Source organism: Pteropus medius, unplaced genomic scaffold, assembly GCF_902729225.1.
Source record: "Pteropus medius unplaced genomic scaffold, Ma_sr-lr_union100, whole genome shotgun sequence".
Lineage (NCBI taxonomy): Eukaryota > Metazoa > Chordata > Mammalia > Chiroptera > Pteropodidae > Pteropus > Pteropus medius.
In genome coordinates, this window is record NW_024342644.1 from 8,259,673 (window position 1) to 8,277,923 (window position 18,251).

The window sequence follows — 18,251 nt, forward strand, 5'->3', positions numbered from 1 at the left end:
CAAAGCTCTCCAAATGCCTTGTTATTGTTATTAGCTGCAATGATATTTTCGATTGCAAGACCCTCAGACCTATTTGCCAATGGTCCCATCCAGAGTAAAGGTCAAGGGTCTTAAATCAAATAGCAAGTTTTGGTTTATTTGCTCTAAATCTAACACAGAATTTGTGGGGGTTGGAATGAAGTCATGAAAAGAGCAGTTTATGTTTATGGAGATGAGAATGAGCACTATAACATTTAAGTTAACAAAAGCCCTTCCTGGGGGCAAAGAAAAAGTCAGAGCTATGGAATCGATTCCTGGTGATATATTGGTAAAAGATCAAAAGAAAATTTACTTGCTATCAGTATTGTGATAAATTATTTATTTATTAATAATAGTTTTTATTTTTCAGTTATAATTGGCATACAATATTAGTTTAAGGTGTTCAACATGGTGATTATATAACATCTATATAACTTATGAAATGATCACCCCCATAAATAGTGCCCCTCTGACATCATATATAGTTATTACAATATTATCGGCTATAGTCCTTATGCTATACTTTGTGTCTCCTGATTATTTTGTAACTACGCATTTGTAGTTCTTAATCTCGTCCCTTTTTTCACCGACACCCACCCCCAACTGCCCTCCCATCTGATAACCCTCAAAATGTTCTCTGTATCTATGAGTTTGTTTCTCTTTGTTTGTTTTATTCTTAAGATTCCACATATATGTGAAATCATTTGACATTTGTCTTTCTCTGTCTGACTTACTCCACTCAGCATAATACTCTCTAGGCCCATCATGAAATATTTTTTTTCATCTCTTTATTTTCTGTGTGTGTCTTTTAATCTGAAGTGAGTCTCTTGTAGGCAGCATGTGTAAGGGTCTTTTTTCCTATTTGTTCAGCCACCCTATCTTTTGATCAGAGCATTTCATTCTTTCTCACTTGAAATATTCCTTGATAGATGTGTAGTTATTGCCATTCTTTATTTATATTTTTGATACATATTTTTTCTTCTTCTTAAAGAAATCCCTCGAATATTTCCTGTAATACTGGCTTAATGGTGATGAACTCCTTTAGCTTTTTCTTGTCTGGGAAAGTCTTTATCTGGCCTTCAATTCTAGATGATAGGTTTGCTGGGTAAAGTAACCGTCCTTGTAGGTCCTGGGTTTTCATCTCTTTGAATATTTTGTGCCAATCTCTTCGGGCCTACAAAGTTTCTGTTAAGAAATCAGCAAAGAGTCTTATGGGAACTCATTTGTAGGTAACTAGATGCTGTTCTCTTGCTACTTTTAAGATTCTGTCTTTGTCTTTAACCTTTGGTATTTTAATTATGATGTGCCTTGGTATGGGCCTCTTTGGGTTCATCTTATTTGGGACTCTTCACTTCCTGGGCTTGGATGTCTATTTTCTTTACTAGGTTAGGGAAGCTTTTGTCATTATTTCTTCAAATAGGTTTTCAATTCCTTGCCCTCGCTCTTCTCCTTGTACCCCTACGATGCAAATGTTGTTGTGCTTGATGTTGTCTCAGAGGCCCCTTAAACTATCCTCATACTTTGGATTCTTTTTTGTTGTTGCTGTTCTGATTGGGTGTCCTCCACTACCCCATCCTCTGTGTCGCTGATTTGATCCTCTGCTTCATCCATTCTGTTGATTCCCTTTAATGTACTCTTTATCTCAGATATCGTCGTCTTCATTTCTGCCTGGTTCCCTATTATATTTTCCATCACCTTTTTTAATGTTTTCTATCTCTTTATTAAAGTTCTCACTGAGTTCATCTACTCTTCCTTTTTATTCATTGAGCATCTTTATAACCAGTGTTTTGAACTCGGCGTCTGGTATATTGCTTGTCGCCATTTTGATGAATTCTTTTTCTGAAGTTTTGTTCTGTTCTTTCATGTGAGACATGCTTCTTTGTCTCCCCATTTTGGCTGCCTCCCTGTGTCTGTTTCTCTATATTAGGTAGGGCTTCTAATTCTCCTGATGTTTGTAGAATGGCTTTATGTAGTAGGTGTGCTGTGGGGTCCAGTGGCACAGTCCTGGGGAGTCCAGCTTCAGGCCAAGTTCAGCCACAGCCTGTGTACCTCCAGAGCCACCTGGTAAGAGTCACCAAGCAATCCACAGATGACTGCCACTAGTGCAGGGCTCAGCGAGAGGTACAGGGCACGCTGAAGCCAGATGCTACTTCTTTTGTGAGCTTTGCAAGCTTTTATGAAGGTTCACAGCAGGAGCCAAGACAGCCCATTTGTATGGAATAAATCACTGGAAGTGTTTTGGGTGGGCCCACAAGTTGGGAGAGGCAGAGCCTCAGGGAATCACCTGGGCAGAGCTACCTGTGTTATTCAGGTTGTTGGCAACTCAGATATGATGGTGTCTGTGTCTGCAGGCTGGAAGGAGGAAGAGCTCAACAAAGGAACAATGGATACTGCCAGCACTTCTCTCTGGGAGAAAGCCATCCCTCCAGCCCTCGCCCTGAAGCCCTATAACTCAGTGCCTCCACGTATGTCCTTGGTGCCCCTGGAGCAGCTGCCCCAGCACGCAGTTAGCGATTCCATCAGCTAGTAAGGCCAGGCATGGGCTCTTTAAGAGGAAAACCTGCAACTTCTGCAGCCCTCCATCTCACTCAGCCGCTACTTCTACTGGTTTCCACCACCAGAGGTTGTGGGGACTTCTCTTCCTGGCGCTGGAACCCTGGGCCGGGCAGCTCAGTGTGTGACCGAGACCCCTCGCTCCTCAGGTGGAGAAGGGGCTCTGCAGCCAAAATAGCCTTCCCAATTCTCCATTGCCACACGTGGTTGTGGTACTGGGCTGTTTAGTGTCTCTGTTCCACCTACCAGTTTGAAGTGACCTGTTGTTTTTGTCCCTAGTTGTAGGGCTTCTGTTCAGTCAGACCTCAGGCTGCTGTATAGTTTTGTTATAATTTTGGTGAGGTCATGAGAGGAGGCATGCACAGCCTTACCTTCTACGCCATCTTGACCACTATTATTTATTATTTAGTCTCTACACCATGGTAGAAGTAGGAGATATAAAAATAAATAAGACGTGTTCCCTGCCCTCAAGGAGCCCTGTACTACTGGGTCAGACACATACATAAACTAACTACAATACAATGTGGCAACCTCTGGAGCAGAGGAGCATGACACATGCTATGAGAGGACAGAGCAAGGCACAGTTTATTCTTTCTGGGAGCAAAGAAAGGTGGGGCAGTGCCAGTGGAAACAGCTTGACCTAAGTCGGTGGGGCTCAGTGTGCCAGGGATGGTAGCAAGACAACAACAAACGTTCAATTGGGTTTATTACATGCCAGGAGGTCTCCTAGGCATTTTTTATCTTTTAACTCATTTAATCCCCACAACAACCCTATGAGCTAGGTATGATTATTCTCCTCATTTTGCTGATGAGGAAACTGAGGCACAGAGACTCAAATAACTTGGTTGGACTCATACAACTAGTAAGCGGCAGAATTGGGATTCGAAATCAGGCTAGGATGACTCAAGTCCATGCTGTGACCCACAATACTATACTGACTAATCTGGGAGCACACAGGCATATGGCAGTGGGTAGGTGTGCTGTAGTCAGATTTGGAATGGCCTTCAATGCCATATACCTTATCCTAGTAGTAAGAAGCTTTTTAAACAGACATTATTAGATAGATCTTTGCTTTAGAGGATAAAGCAAGGGCCGGATGAATGATGAATTGGAGAAGAGAGAGAATGAAAGGAGAGGTTATGATATACTCTAAGAGAGTATCCAGAGCAATGGCAATGGGAAACAGGAAGGGGTGGGCTCCATTTGTTCACTGGGGAAGATTTAGAGCTGGATGGCAAATACTTGGTATGCGTATCATCACAAAGCAGAACTGATAACTGATCACGCTATTTTTTTCTTGGTGAGGTCAGATGCTTCCTCAGAATCCTTCTCAACACAATGCTCCAGGCAGCCACCAATCAGGCAGAGTCAGTACGTTAGATGAAATCTATTTGCCATCCCTCGTTTGGATAGACATTTTAGGAATGAAATCTAAACAGGACTCAATGGCACATAGAATGTCTGAAAGAGGGGAAAACTGTGGTCACAGCTAACTTGAAGCTTCTGACTTGGGTGCCTGAATGGAAAGTGACATTATTGATTGTGATGGAGAACAGAGAAAGAGTGGGAGGGAAAACCACGAGTTTTGTTTTGCATATCCTCAGATCTGAAGACCAGCAGGACATCCAAGAGTACAGGTTGAGATGTAGTATGGGTCTGAGCTCAGGAGAGACTCAAACTGGAGCTATGATTAGAAAGGGTGTCTTTGAGGCCTGGAAAGTGAATGCCATCTCCTAGAATGGATAGAAGACAGAGAGGGCTGAGGATGGATCCCTGAGAACAGCGGTCCCTCAGCAGTATAAGGAGAAAGGAGAGTGCTCTCTGATAGGAAATGAACATTAGCAGATGGAGATAGTCAGGGGTGTTAGATACTGTGGAGAGGTTGAGAGCAACAATGAAGGCTGGGATGAAGATTCAGTAATGGGGATATCCTTGTTGCCAGGCTTGAGAGAGAATTTTCAGGATATACGGTGTGGGTGGGAACCAACTTACATGTTTTTATGACTGAAAAGAAAGGGAAGAATCTATAATTATTCCTTCAAGATGTTTGGAGGCAAGATCAAGGGGAGAAACCAGAGCATGTTGCTGACAGGAAGAAGAGTCAGGTGAACAGGAGGAGATTGAAGTTGAAGAAGAGAAGCAGGTGGTATACAAGGAGGCAAATTTTTAACCAATGTCACCTCAATAAACTTAATAACTCCCTCAAAAAAATAAGAACAAGGAAAATTGCTTCTTGGAAAAAAAATAAGCACTTAGCATCGAGTATAATTTTATATCTGTTGGTGTGATTCTTACCACTAGACCAAAGATCAATCTCTTTTATTTTACCCAAACTTCTACACCTCCCACTTTGGCAACAATCAGCTTGTTCTCTATATCTACAGGTCTGTTTCTGTTTTGTTTTGTTTACTCATTTGTTTTTTTTTTTCCAGATTCTACATATAAATGGAATCATACAGTATTTGTCTTTCTCTGACTTATTTCACTTAGCAAAATACCCTCTAGGTTTTATTTCTGAGTAATAGTCCATTGTATATATGTGCGTGTACATCTTCTTTATCTATTGATAGATTTATCAATGGACACCTAGGTTGCTTCCATATCTTGGCTGTTGTAAATAATGCTGCAGTGGATATAGGGTGCATAGATCTTTTTGAATTAGCATTTTTGTTTTCTTCAGATAAATACTTAGAAGTGGAATTGCTGGGTTACATGGCAACTCTATTTTTAATTTTTTTGAGGAATCTCCATACTGGTTTCAGGGCTCTGTCTTTTGGGGGTCACTATTTTATCCCTAGTGCCCAGTAAAACACCAGACACTGAATGAATACATGCTGAATAAAGTGAATAAGTGGCTGAATAGAATCTCTTTTTTTAGATATGAAGAAGAGTCACGAGGGCCAACGTTCTTGCTAATAGGAGATGGAGAACTAGTTATCATCAAATTTACTAGAATTCATATAAAATCTATACCAGAATTTTCACTCTTAAAGGCAAACAAAGGGCAAGCAACAGTCCCTACTTCCTCTAAAAATACACACTGAAAGTCGTGTGACTGAGGATTTCCAAAGCTCAGTAATTAATCATAAATGTGGTACTTCCTTTACGATGTTCTCTTCTTTTAAGAGCTCACACCAGGATAAACACAGAGTAACTGGCTCTGTTTTCTAGCATTTCTCTGGTGGGCAGAAACTTTGTGAAGTAAGTATGTTTGGAGGTGCTCTACTTTTTCAAATGTCTGTATGATCAGGTCTAGGAAAAATACTTCCTTCCACTTGTGTCTTTTTTACCCCTTGGGATTAAAATTTTTTTTAAATGTTTTCACTTTGCCACAGCCCATGAAGAAACAAAATTACATAGCTGTTTGCCAAGAACCACAATGGTGGCAGCTACATCATCATATTTGTACCTCTTTATAATTAAGATGAGATTGATATGAAAAGAATATGTTTATTCCTTTAATAATATTATAGATTCTATGTTATTCCTTCTGCTCTTTCTTGTCTGATTATCTGCTTTTTCTGAAGAGTAGGCACTTTTATACGTCAATACTTTCCAGGTTACTGAGTTCTTTAGACAGCTCTGTAACTGCGTCACTCCCCATTCCTCACCATCTCTTTAAATTTTCAACTGTCAGTGAAGTCTGGGGCAGGAATCAGGTCCACCACTCAGACACAGAACAGGCCCCAGGGCCTCAGACTCCTCATTTCTAGAAGAGTCAAATTCCCTGTTTTTCAAGGGGATTGTAAGGGTTGAGTACTAACTCCTTAATTCTCTCAAAACAGGTTTAAAATTCTTAGAGGTAAGGCCTGAAGAAGGAAAATCCAGCAAGGTTTTGAGTCAGAGGTCCGTTGGTCTTGCAGGAGCCCCCAGCTTGTGTTCCTACACTGATGGAGAATCGAATTCCAAAGAAATGGTTCCCTCTGACCACTGCTCACTATAGCCAAAATCTTATAGAGTAGATGGATTAGTGTTTTGGGTTATATTCTCTTGGCTATTTTTTAAAAGAGGATACTGGCAGTTCCTCATTTTATCACAGTGGGAATCAAATCATGTGCTTCTGTGTTTGAGCATCAGGGCACCTCCTATTCCTGGCTCAGCGGGTTTAGAAGCATTTGTCATGTGCCCAAATGAAAGAGTTTCTCTGAGGAATCCCTTCTTTCACTGTTGCTACAAGTGAGCGTGTTCAAGCATTTAGAAATAGGGAGTTCTCACAATTTTAGTACATGTAGAGAAATCATAGATAAACGTAAGCCAAGTAGCATGGTTTATTGGCTGAACTGGCAGTAAAGGCTCTCAAGACCCAGGAAACATGCTTCAGAGAATGACAGAATCTTGCATTTGGGTGTAGCCCCTTGGGGCAGATCAAAGCTCCAGGCTCGATTTGAATTCAAAAGGAGGCTCTGTGGTTGAATGGAAGCAGTGGACAGTCTGGCATTAATCAAAGCCATAATGAGAGGTAGTTCAGTCCTCTGTGCACTAGGGCCTGGTAGGGGAGCCCTGGGTGGGATTGGGGGGCAAGAGATCCAGATCTCATATTCATAAAAAGCCTCAAGTTTAGACTTTTGCATTTTCTGTAAATGAAGTTATGAATTAAGACACAAGTCATATTATAGGAGGGAAAGAAGACAATATTCATCATACAAGTTTGATTTTAAAACCACAAATGTTAAAATATATTATGATTTTTCAATCTTGTTTTGCCATCTGTACATTTTAAAAAAGTAGACTAGGAGCCTCAAAAGTGGAATTGATCTGCCTTCCCTCTGCTTTCTTGCTGGCAGAGGGGCTGTTAGTAAGTGTTGACTGAGTAACTAGGGGCCATGGATTCTGACTAATGCATGCTTATGGAAAGTTTACCAAGAGAAACAGTTTTATACGTTTTTCCTGGCATCAGATGCCCCCTGTTCACCCCCAGGAGTGTGCTGCTCCAAAGGGACCACAGCCAGCTTCCCCCATCCATGGCGGGGCTGCCAGACCTATGATAGAACCCTCACAAATTCCAGCAGCTCCAGCATAAAACCCAGCTTTCTCCCAACACAGGCTACTCCTCGAGTGGCTCCATCCACCTCCCGAGCACCTTGGGTGGTGGGAGATCAAGATGGTTGATACATCTGGAAGAAAGCATTTGAAAAGAGAAGTAATAATAGTACTGGTTTCTCTCTCTGTATTAGAGGAAACAAATATGACTACACTACGCTCATTTCTCCCTTGGCCTTTCAACATACTGTCGTCATTGAAGCTGCACCTTAAGCCTTTCACCTAGAAATACATTTAGGTTAATGAATTCAGAGTATTGACATAATCCACCATAGAGCTTTGATATTCAGGCTTTTTCAGGTAAACAGAGTTAGGCCCAGGACACCAAGAATCACCAGAGAAGGCAGATGAAAAAGCAGTGATATTTGTGGGGTTATAGAAACCATAATCCCTTTTCAATTCAACCCAATAAATATTTATCTAGGCTTACTCTGCATGAGCAGTGTGCTAGGTCCAAGGAGAAGAGAGAATTTGCTTCTAGTCCTCCGAGCCCTTGGCAGCAGTTTGGTGTCATTCAGACTTTAAGCTCTGAAGTCAGATAGATCAGTGTGCAAACGTGCTTGGCAGAGAAACTGTCACATCAAGTACCTGAATAAAAGGTGGTTCCTTTTCTTTTCCACCAGATGCTTTACTCTCACTAGCCCTCTTAAAGACTGGCTTCCCGGCCCTGAGTCCCAGTTCCTGGCTGTGTCCCTGTGCTGTGTTGCCAGAGCTGGCATAAGCCCAACATCTTCTTGGCCCTCTGCTCAAGTCTGCCCCTCATACCTCAACACTCTGTTCATTCTGCTCTCCAGGATGTTCACCTGTGGCCAAAGCTGAACCTCTTAGATGCTGCCTGCTTCAATTTAGGGGATCTATTCCTGGTCTGGCTTGTCCCGATACTACCTATATCCAGGCTATGTCAATTTTACTAATAACTGCTGATGTCCCCGGCTCCAGACAAATTAGTCTTCTTAAACTTCACCTTTGATCACGTTGCACCTGCTCAGAAACTATTAATGATTCCCCATGACTTCTAAATTAAGATGAAATCTCAGTCTGAGAGTGTCAGTTTGGCATGACCTAGCTTAGCCCACCCCTTTAGATTCATCTTTTTTCCCACCTATGTGTAACATACCAGCTTTAGTAGCTCCACAATTAGTGGACTAATTGCACTTCTGGAATATGTCCTTTTCTTCCTGTGCCCTTTGCTCTTGCTGAATTTTGATGGGATTTCAGCATAGGAAGATAGAGGGAGTTAGAGGAAGATGGCTAAAGGGAGCAACATGAACAAAGACAGTTATGGGAGTGTATAAAGATCAGAGAGGAGATGTTTTGCTTACTGGATGTTGAGCACTTACAAACCTGAAATCATAGCCTTCTTCCTCTGTAGAAACCAGATGAATCATCTGGTCTACCTTTGGCCTTATAGTCGGGGAAACATTTTTCCCATTTGATATATTAGATCACTAAGGCTCATAAAGGTTAAATGACATAAATGGAGGAAGGGACAGAAATGTTTAGATAAAAAATTGGGATCATCTTATAAAAGCCTTTAATGCCAGATTAAACAGCTTGTAGCAAATTCAATCAAAGATGGGGACTATTGAAAGCTTTCACTGGGGTAGTGACATAATTAGAGTTACATTGGGTCAGTGTTTTCAAACTGTGGAATATGATCCATCAGTGGGTTACAAAGTCAATTTCGTGGGTCATGAATCAAAAAATATCAAAGTGCAGCATTGCTTTGTGAGTTTCATATGTATATATTGGGTCGAGAAGTAAAAGATATTTCTTATTGTGAGTCATAGCCAAAGAGCTTGAAAACCCTAGTTTTAGGAAGATTAATCTGGCAAATCATAGGCTGAATTGGTAATGCAGAGGGGGAATCTGGAGGCTGGAAGTCTAGAATGCTCTTGTGATAGTCCCAGTGGGCAGTAAGAAGGATCCGATTTTAGCAGGGGGTGAGGGTAGGATTGCATTGCCCTCGTCATCTGACTGTGGGCTGTGCAGCCTCTTTCAGAACCTCCTTCTCAGTTTTCACTCTGGTTAGACCCTCTTGGTTGTCTCTAGGCCTCTCTCCTAAGCAACTGCTTGAATCTAATCCAGGTTGGAAGCCCGTGATCCTCCTGGGGCCTTGGGTTCCTGTAGTGACTGTAGAGTTTTGCGCTGTCTACTTCCACTCTCCTCTCCCACTTCGCACCTTGGAAGTCCTGCCTGTTTCCATGGCCCAGTTCAGGCCCCAGTTCAATGTGCCTGTGGCGTGTTACCTAACCAAGTGTTGAGGTGGATTCTAGCCTAAGTCCAACTTCACACAGTTCAAACAACTTTTGGAACCTCCTTTTTCCAGCAGCTTCGTGGCTCCAGCCAACATCCTCAGACCTGTCTGCCTTCTACATGTACTTCCAACAGCCCCCACTGACCACTGTCCTATACATCCAGCCCCCTGGACCTTTCAGTAGCTGTCTTCCCACGTCAGAAGGGCCCAATGTCCAGCTCTGCCCATTGATCTGAGTCCTATGGGAATTAACAAGGCTTCCCCCATCACGAACCAGCACCCCGTGCTCTCTTCAAGTTGCCTTCTGATGACTCACTGCCCTTAGGCCCATGGCTTCCTCCCTCGTTTTTATTTCAGGAAACTGACTTTTGAGAATGGTCTCGTTTTTTAAACAGTAATAAAATACTTTTCACCTGCAGGGAACAAGAACAGTCAATTCTCAATGCTGTTAATAACACACACACACACACACACACACACAATACACACACACACACACACATGCTGCACACACAAGCCCTTGAGGAGCTTGAGTTTTTTTTTTTTATTAAGTTTATTGGGGTAACATTAGCATACAATTATATAATTTTCAGGAGTACGTATCATTTGACATCTGTATATTCTATGTGTGTTTATCACCCAAGTCCAGTTTCCTTCAGCTACCATATATTTGATCCCCTTTACCCTGTCTACCTCCCCCCTCCTCCCCCACACCCTACCTTCTGATAACCACTAGTTCATTGTCTATGTCCATGAGTCTCTGTTTGTTTTTCCTGTTCATTTGTTGCTTTTAGGCTTATATCCCACATATAAGTGGTATTATGTGGTTTTCAACTTTTTCTGTTTGGCTTATTTCACTTAGCATGATTATCTCAAGGTCCATCCATGTTGTCGCGAATGGCAGTATTTCATGTCTTCTTATGGCTGAGTAATATGCCATTGTATATATATATACCACAGCTTCTTTAGCCAATCATCTATCATAGGACACTTCGGTTGCTTCCGTGTCCTGGCCACCGTGAATAATGCTGCTATGAACTTTGTTGTGCGAATAGCTTTTCGGATATGGGTTTTCAAGTAGAAAGGGGCTTTTTAAATCCAGACTTAGTAGGGCCTGCCAGGTGAAGGTAGTGGAGTGTTAACTACTTTGTTTCCATTGCACCCACAAATAGAGAAAGTGCTTCAAACTGGATTGAAAAAGAACAAGAGCAGTCCCGAAGAATGTAAGCCTGAGATAAACTGCATATTAAGAAGAGAAAAATCCAGCTACTTGAAGGGCCATCGCATCCATATGTCCAAATTATGTCCTATCTAGGATGTGGTTTGCAAATTTTTAGTAGTATAACTTTTTCAGACAAATCTTATATGAACCCTAATTTAAAAATATTTTTAAAATAATTTATTCGTATAGATTAAGTTAAAATTTGTTTAGCATTTGATTCTTATAATCTATGAGAAAAAAATTACTGTTTTGATGAATACCAAAATTTGAAATAATTATTGTAGGTATAACCATTGCAATCTTATACCAAGCTCAGCATTTAATTTACTTCTGTTTATTATTTTAGTTGCAAAGAATAAACAAATATTTTTTAAAAACAGCTTGTCTTGTCATTTTTTAACAGGCATGTCACAGGTGTTGCATTTTTTTAAATTTTGTTTTTAAGTTACAGTTGACATACAATATTATATTAGTTTCAGATGTACAACATAGTGATTAGACTTTTATACAACTTACAAAGTGATCACAATAAGTCTAGTACCAACCTGATACCATATATAGCATCTGTCTATTCTTTAAACTGATTCAGAAGTTTGAACAAGGAATACCAGAACATTTTTAAATTTCCAAATCAAATCATCATTAAGACCATTGAATCTCTTGTCCTAGATACAAAAGTCAGATGTGAAATACAAAACACTTTTTATAAGCAGTAGAGCCACGTGGTGGCTTACACGTTGGTTTGTGTAAGCTCATTGAGGCCTGAGAAGAGCATGGACCGAATGCATGTTTCTGAGCCTTGTGCGTCAGTTAACTGAGCTCAGCATTCTTGGAAAGGACATAAAGGACCGGTACGGACCCATAACCTTCCCAATTAATGGCACGTGACTAATTTAGTCTATGGTTATAGAATCAGACTAATGATGGATGGGGGAGGGGTGGTAGTGACTTGAAAGAGACACGAGGGAACTTTATGGAGAGCTGGACATTGTGTATATCTTGATATGTGTAGTGGTTATATGGAGTGTATTTGTGTGAACATTCCTGAGCTGTATGTACACTTAAGAACTGTGCATTTTACCATAGGTAACGTGTACTTCAAAGTCTTGAGAGAGAGAGAGAGAGAGAAAAGAGAAGAAAAGAGAAGAGGGGAGGGAAGAGGAGGAGAAAAGAGATGATAAAGGGAGAAAAGAGGAAGGGAGGGAGGGCCCAAGAAGTTTTATCCCAAGATTTGCTCAAGAATCTGGCAGTGCAAGTTTATGTGTCATTGGTTTCCATTGCATTGTAATTTGGTAGCTAATAATACAGTAACATGTTTGTGTTTTTAATTATAGTTTTAAAAAATAGTTTTAAATATATTTTAAAAATGAAATCCAAGTATATTTAAAATACGAAATTCAAATAAAACATATTTAAAAGATGAAATTCAAATCACTAGTTACCTCACACTCTCACTCCCGGCAATCTTTGAATACTCATGGAAGATTTAGAAGTGCTGGATGACCAGAGATGACCATAACATAGTATACCTGATCCTTGGAGAGCAGGGTGTACCAATGTGGCTTAAAAATCCTAACTCTGCCAGCTACCTAAGGTCCTACAGCTAGTATGTTGTCAAACACGCAGCCCAAGTTTCATCATCTACAAAATGGGTAGAATGCCATCAGCCTCAGAGTTGTTGGGAGATTAAGTGAGAACATAACCAAGGTGTCTACTGCACTTATAAATGTTAGTTCTCATTTCCTCCGTATCTCATAATGCAGTAAAATATACTGGTTTTAGAGAGGATCTGACTTCCTGCAGTGAGCCATGCTCATTGACTTATTTTTCCAGAGGCAAAAATGAACCTGCATCTCACCACCCACAATCATACCTGGCCCTTCTTGCTGCCAATGACACATTTGCCAAAAGGTCCACAGGCCCTGATGGAAAGAGTCAATACAAGCGGATGTGCTTATTTTAGAGACAAAATGACTGGATTGTGAGTGGATCAGGCCAGCCAGTCCAGGCCCTTGCTCCACAACCACAGGAACAGAACAGAAATATGTCAAAGGAACTGCTCTGTTTTCCTGGGTTTCTCCTTTATTTGTCTCTCCCCAGCCCAGCTCAAGAAGCAGGAGAAAAAAACAACCAAAGGCAAAAAGGCAGAAGCATCTCCCATACTTTGATCAAGAGAGCTTATTAAAAGCTAGGTTTGAGACGTCCTGTTGCGGAAGTGTTGTCCTCACTGGAGATGGGTGTGACCATCGCACCAGTGTATTGGCCTTGGCATTCTTTGCTTCTTGTGGGTTTTCACCATTTGATCTATCAGAAGCATTTACTCATAAGGATGAACGTTTCGTTTGGTCTCAGGGCTAGGTGTCTCACTTCAGATCATTACCTCAAAGAAATGGCGTCAGTCTATGAGGAGTACAAGTCAGGCCTGCCTCAACTTGTCTATGTGAGCCTTCAGGTTCCAATAAACCTGCCTCTCAGATGCTGTTGATCCCTGATAAACTGGGGTTTCATCTTCCAGTTTCAGAGGTCTGAACGATTATGCCCTGTAAAGTCTCAGTTCCAAAGCACTCCTCTCTGCCTGGGCCTGGGTCCTCAGGGATGTGAAGGGATACATTCTGTTTTGGTAAATTCTGTCCAGTTAGGAGTTCAAAACCAAGAGTAGTTAAAGCTGGAGACCAGAGTCTTGTAAGAGACTTGCTGAGACGCCCTGTGAGAGGTCACTGCCCAATGGTAAGCCTTTTTTATGACTAAGATTTCATGCCTTCCCTCTGCGGAAGCATTTAGACCCCAGAAAGTATTTGATTTTCAGGTGGTCTCTTTTGTAGTTGCTCTTTTGGTTCAGCCACGGGCTAACCTGACCTCGTGTAGTTTGGGCCGGCCCGAGTTTGGAGCTGTGGCTCAGCTCATCTTTGATTTCCCTCTCGCAGAGCAAGTGTATGCTTTCCTGAACTGGCCTTGAAAAAGTTTTATAGAATCTCTGTCTGTACTCTGTTTGCTTGTTATGTTGCGAGAATGTGACCTAACAGCCTCCACACCCCTGATGACTAAGCCTAGCTTTAATGAGCTGTGTTTTCCAGGCCTTCTTGGGGCAGCGCCCCTGCCAATGTTGTCCAGGTACTTCCCAGGCCAAGGCACTGCCCTGCAGTGAGCCGAGATGGGAGTTTAAAGTCAGGCAGGCAGAGGGAAAAAGAAGGCAAATTCTGATTTGTTCCACTTTCTAACGGTGCAATCACTCTCGGCCCTTTCCTTGCCCAGCCTAGGAAATATAAGTTAGATGTTAGGAAGAACTTAGTGGGATCAATTTTGAAAGGAGCTGGCAAAGCGGCTTCCTCTCGTAGAAAAAGACAGTTACTAGGGATTGTGTGAAGAAGTCTGTTTTACTTTTAGCTAATCGGTCTTTGATTTGTGGGACATTTAGTTTGCTGGAAAAAACTCTCTGACTGTTAAACTTCTGGGGGCAAACCGGAGAAAATCATGTAGTTAGCAATTCAGAGATTTTCAGAATCTGGACACAAAAAGAGAGCAGAGAAAAGGAGATCACTGTGCTGTAGTAGAGCTCCACGGAAGAGATACTAGTGAATTATGTTTGCTTGTAAACGTATGCTTCTCTTTGGGAAGGAATTGCTTAGGGAAAGTCTTAATTATACTCTTACTAAATGGAAAAATGTTAACTGATTTCACCTTAAACTCTTTTCATCTTGATTTCTTTTGCCAGATTTTTAAAAATTAGCCCTCCTTGCAAAAATGCAAACACACGTCTATTTCTTAATGGACTATAACAAAAGCAGAAGACTTAAACAATGATTAGTTTTATGAAAAGAGATGAAATCTGAACACAGTTCACACAATTACCAATGATTCTTCTCTGCTGCGTGTCATCTGTGAATCACCTGACACAAAACAGCTGTAAGGTCTCTCTGCTGTAAGGACATGACGGCTCTGCCAGGAACTGCATCCCAGTTTGTAGTCTGCTCACTGACAGAATTTACATACTACATGTTGCAGCTAACTAAGCCTACCAGGAAGGGTAACTATCTGTCTCCTGCTGCAGGCCCTGGAATGGCCATACTTTGGATTGGCTCTGGCCCCAGCAGGAAGCACAGGCCTCCTTGCTGTGGTGTGCCTAGTGTTGCCTGGTTCCTGACCACAGCTGTAGGTTTATTTGCATTGTTTTGTTTTGATATAATTTCCATTTTTCAGAAAAATTACACGATTAATGCAAGTAACTCCAAAAAACTTGGATCTATTTGTTTGCATTTTTATTTGCATTTTCGCATTATTTGCTTTATTATTCTCTCTCTCGTTTAAGAGTAAGTTAGAGATGTCTTGCCCCTTTACCCCTAAGTACTCCAGTGTGTATTTTCCAGAAGGACATTCTCTTATATAACCACAATAGAATTAACACAATCATGAAATTAAGCATCCATACAATACTATCTATTTCATCAATTGCCCCAAAATGTCCATACTTTTTTTTCCTTCTCCTAAGTCTAGGATGAAATCCAAGATGATGCACAGCATTTAGTTGCATGCCTATTTATTTTCCTTTATTCTGGAACTTTTCTCCAGCCTTTCTTTGCATTTCTCAACCCCAACATTTTAAAAGACTACAAGCCAGCTATTTTGTAGAATGGTTTTCAATCTGGGTTTGCCTCATATTTCCTCGTGATTAGATTCAGGTTATGCGTTTTGGGTGGAATATCACAGAACTGAAAGTGTGTCTTCCACTAAACATCCTAACCAGGGGCACATGATATTGAATATTGATTTATATCAATATAGTGATGTTAGGTTTGATGAGTTGATTAAGGTGTCTGCCACTATGAAGTTATTATTTTTTCTTTGTAATTAATAAGTAATTTGTGGGAGCAGGCTTTGCAACTCTGTAATTATCTATTTCTTATCAAACTTTACTCACCAGTTTTAGTCATCCATTGATGACTTTCTACCTGTCACTCCCTTTATATTTATTTGTTGGCATTCTACTGTACTAAAGACATTTCCCTTTACCTCTATTTATTTATGTGTTTATTTGTTTATGTCTATATGGATTGCTATTTTATTCAATGGGGTATAATTCATTACAAATATATTTATTTTGATGCTCAAATTGTCTCCAATTTGGCCGGTAGGAGCCCCTTCTAGCTGGCTTCTGAGGTTTTTCAACATATTCTCATGATTCTTTTTATGAACACGTCTTTATTTTTTAGCATAAATCAAGGTGTTCTAGGCTCAACCCCTGCTTTCCCTGCCCTAGCCTTGGGATAAATAATTTCTCAAGGATCCCTGGTTCCTTTAGTGGGAAATGGTATTTAGAAACCAACATCTAAATGCTAAATATGCTCATTCCTACTGGTGTGTCATTGCTTCTAGGTCCTCTTAGCAGACAGAGTTGGGTAATATTATACATGCAAACGCATATATAGATAAATATAAAGACATAGATATATATTAGAAATATATATATATACTTATATATGTGTGTGTGTGTATGTGTGTGTATGTATGTGTGTGTGTGTGTGTGTGTAGAGAGAGAGAGACAGAGAGAGAGATTTTGATTAGACATAGGTATATAGTTGTACTGATAACTCCGATGCAAAAACACCCTTTCCACATTTGTAACTTCTTTCTCCAACAGTGAGAAATCCAGCTCCCATTAGCCTCTAGCTCAATAATGTAGTTTCAGAATTGCTAATCCATAGCACTGCTAAAATTTAACCTAATGAGAGTTCAATTTGTTTACAATTTTTAAGGTAAAATTTACATACATTGAAATGCGCAAATCTTAAGTACTCAATTCAATTACTTTTGATACACCTGTGTAACCCACACTTCTTTCAAGATATGGAATATCCATCTCTGTATCTTTTCAGAAAGTACCTTTGTGTTTCTTCCAAGTCAATCCCTCTACCACCAGAGATAACCACTGTTCCAATATTTTGCTTAGTCTGTAGTCTCAATTAGCTCCCCTGGTTTTGAAACTCCATCTTCATTCTGTGCCCTACTCTGTGCTCTTCCCCCTCTAAAGCTTGTGCCACCTCAGTGTCTGGCCTTAGGCTATGTTCTGTCTGTTCTTTGATTTCCCAGATTCGATTTCCAGTTTGGCCTTCAGTCTCTTCCCATTCCTGGTGCCGGTGAGTCTGCCTCTGTTCCAGGCTAGATGATTTGGTTCCTGCACTAGTCTACATTCCTCGTTCTTCCTGGGCTTTTAATCCAGCCTCAAAGGATCTCTAGCCTGGAATGTGCTTCAAGGATAACATAATTTACCAATGACAGTTTCGTAAAAAGGCACAGTTCCTCAAGATTTGGCAATAACACCCTGTCTGGCCCTTCTTGATGCCTGGATTCTGAGTTACATCTGTTCCTCTGATACTAAATCTTGCTCCTTATTCCAGTTGGGTGACTGTCACAGTCCTCCCTTCCTAGTGACAGCTGGAGCCAGCAGTGGTGAGGCTTTTCTCATGAGGGTGTCTTGTGAACATGACTATGATAGACATCATGTATCTTGTGGGTGTGAGTAAATGCGAAACCACTCAGTCCACTACCAAGACATGGCGAATGGGCAGAGTTGGGGGCACAGGCAGAGAAGGTGGGTGGGCCCCTATGCACTCTGCAAATGCTTAATGAATAACTCCCTTTTAGTAGAGCTCAGCCTAGGCAGAGCTATATGGTTTAAGGCAGAAACTAAGATGAGGCCCCAGAACCAGGAAGTCACACCCATGTTAATATTTAGAAAAAGTGGGGTTATAATAGTTTCTTTTCCAAAAGCTATTCCAGGCTCCTTAATAAAAAGGGTTAGTGTGGTTCAATCATGAGAAGCATCTGAAAAGGCTCTTTGACATGCAGGCACTTGGCCCCACTCTTCATGTTGGCCTTTGATTATATTAGCAGTTTAATAAGCAGTTGCTTGCTCTGTCTTTTGTGTGCTTGGATTCCTCCCAAAAAGGCTAAAAGCTCCGTAAGGGAAGTGACGGCGTCCTGCATTTTTCTGTTTTCCTCCTTTCTCGGCATCAGCTCTCTGTCAGGTGACAGGTGTCCAGTAGATACTCCTGAATTGAATTGAGTCTTCTTAGCAACTTGACAAAGATCTTCTTTCAGTTGTATCCCAGTTCCTAGTGCAGGACCAAGTGCAGTACCAAATGCAGTACCTAGCACAGAGTAGGC